The sequence below is a fragment of the Leuresthes tenuis genome, unplaced genomic scaffold (genome assembly GCF_036924035.1).
Source record: "Leuresthes tenuis unplaced genomic scaffold, fLeuTen1.0.hap1 SCAF_162, whole genome shotgun sequence".
Taxonomy (NCBI): domain Eukaryota; kingdom Metazoa; phylum Chordata; class Actinopteri; order Atheriniformes; family Atherinopsidae; genus Leuresthes; species Leuresthes tenuis.
The window spans coordinates 52,501-55,260 of NW_027325516.1; positions in this window are offsets into that span (position 1 = coordinate 52,501).

A 2,760-nucleotide genomic window follows, 5' to 3' on the forward strand; every position below is an offset into this window, starting at 1 on the left:
TATCTGATTCTAAGTGTTTTATAGTACCAGGGGCGCGGAGCTCTGGCGGGTGCTGATGGAGGGTTCAGTCCGAGGAGGGTGGCTTAAGTGTGGGGGAACAGGGGTCGGCTGGTGGGGCCCTGGAGCCTGGTGGTTATCACCAAGTACCAGGCAGCTCGGACTGGAGTGCTTGACCAGTGAGGGGGGTTCCAGCGCGGACGAGAGTGCCAGGCCAGGGTGCCTGGTTCTATTCCAGAGTGTTTTATAGTACCAGGGGCGCGGAGCTCTGGCGGGTGCGGATGGAGGGTTCAGTCCGAGGAGGGTGGCTTAAGTGTGGGGGAACAGGGGTCGGCTGGTGGGGCCCTGGAGCCTGGTGGTTATCACCAAGTACCAGGCAGCTCGGACTGGAGTGCTTGACCAGTGAGGGGGGTTCCAGCGCGGACGAGAGTGCCAGGCCAGGGTGCCTGGTTCTATTCCAGAGTGTTTTATAGTACCAGGGGCGCGGAGCTCTGGCGGGTGCTGATGGAGGGTTCAGTCCGAGGAGGGTGGCTTAAGTGTGGGGGAACAGGGGTCGGCTGGTGGGGCCCTGGAGCCTGGTGGTTATCACCAAGTACCAGGCAGCTCGGACTGGAGTGCTTGACCAGTGAGGGGGGTTCCAGCGCGGACGAGAGTGCCAGGCCAGGGTGCCTGGTTCTATTCCAGAGTGTTTTATAGTACCAGGGGCGCGGAGCTCTGGCGGGTGCGGATGGAGGGTTCAGTCCGAGGAGGGTGGCTTAAGTGTGGGGGAACAGGGGTCGGCTGGTGGGGCCCTGGAGCCTGGTGGTTATCACCAAGTACCAGGCAGCTCGGACTGGAGTGCTTGACCAGTGAGGGGGGTTCCAGCGCGGACGAGAGTGCCAGGCCAGGGTGCCTGGTTCTATTCCAGAGTGTTTTATAGTACCAGGGGCGCGGAGCTCTGGCGGGTGCGGATGGAGGGTTCAGTCCGAGGAGGGTGGCTTAAGTGTGGGGGAACAGGGGTCGGCTGGTGGGGCCCTGGAGCCTGGTTCTTTTAGGGGTAGGGTTGTGAAGCACCAAGGGGCCCAGGGAGGGAGTGTGTGACCGGGGAGGGGTGCTTAAGTGCGGGTCAGGGTTCCAGGTCAGGGGAGCCTGGTTCTTTTAGGGGTAGGGTTGTGAAGCACCAAGGGGCCCAGGGAGGGAGTGTGTGACCGGGGAGGGGTGCTTAAGTGCGGGTCAGGGTTCCAGGTCAGGGGAGCCTGGTTCTTTTAGGGGTAGGGTTGTGAAGCACCAAGGGGCCCAGGGAGGGAGTGTGTGACCGGGGAGGGGTGCTTAAGTGCGGGTCAGGGTTCCAGGTCAGGGGAGCCTGGTTCTTTTAGGGGTAGGGTTGTGAAGCACCAAGGGGCCCAGGGAGGGAGTGTGTGACCGGGGAGGGGTGCTTAAGTGCGGGTCAGGGTTCCAGGTCAGGGGAGCCTGGTTCTTTTAGGGGTAGGGTTGTGAAGCACCAGGGGGCTTGGGAGAGAAGTGTGTGACCGGGGAGGGGTGCTTAAGTGCGGGTCAGGGTTCCAGGTCAGGGGAGCCTGGTTCTTTTAGGGGTAGGGTTGTGAAGCACCGAGGGGCCCAGGGAGGGAGTGTGTGACCGGGGAGGGGTGCTTAAGTGCGGGTCAGGGTTCCAGGTCAGGGGAGCCTGGTTCTTTTAGGGGTAGGGTTGTGAAGCACCAGGGGGCTTGGGAGAGAAGTGTGTGACCGGGGAGGGGTGCTTAAGTGCGGGTCAGGGTTCCAGGTCAGGGGAGCCTGGTTCTTTTAGGGGTAGGGTTGTGAAGCACCAGGGGGCTTGGGAGAGAAGTGTGTGACCGGGGAGTACTGCTTAAGTGTGGGGAGGCTGTGCAGGCAGGGAGGCCTGGCTCTTTTACTGAGCATCAAGAAGCACCAGGGGGCTTGGGAGAAGAGTGTGACACCGGGGAGTGCTGCTTAATTGTGGGGAGGCTGTGCAGGCAGGGAGGCCTGGCTCTTTTACTGAGCATCATGAAGCACCAGGGGGCTTGGGAGAAGAGTGTGACACCGGGGAGTGCTGCTTAATTGTGGGGAGGCTGTGCAGGCAGGGAGGCCTGGCTCTTTTACTGAGCATCATGAAGCACCAGGGGGCTTGGGAGAAGAGTGTGACACCGGGGAGTGCTGCTTAATTGTGGGGAGGCTGTGCAGGCAGGGAGGCCTGGCTCTTTTACTGAGCATCATGAAGCACCAGGGGGCTTGGGAGAAGAGTGTGACACCGGGGAGTGCTGCTTAAGTGTGGGGAGGCTGCGCAGGCAGGGAGGCCTGGCTCTTTTACTGAGCATCATGAAGCACCAGGGGGCTTGGGAGAAGAGTGTGACACCGGGGAGTGCTGCTTAAGTGTGGGGAGGCTGCGCAGGCAGGGAGGCCTGGCTCTTTTACTGAGCATCATGAAGCACCAGGGGGCTTGGGAGAAGAGTGTGACACCGGGGAGTGCTGCTTAAGTGTGGGGAGGCTGTGCAGGCAGGGAGGCCTGGCTCTTTTACTGAGCATCATGAAGCACCAGGGGGCTTGGGAGAGAAGTGTGTGACCGGGGAGGGCTGCTTAAGTGTGGGGAGGCTTTGCAGGCAGGGAGGCCTGGCTCTTTTACTGAGCATCATGAAGAACCAAGGGGCTTGTGAGAGAGGTGTGTGTGTGTGTGTGTGTGTGTGTGTGTGTGTGTGTGTGTGTGTGTGTGTGTGTGTGTGTGTGTGTGTGTGTGTGTGACACACCGGGGAGGGCTGCTTAAGTGTGGGG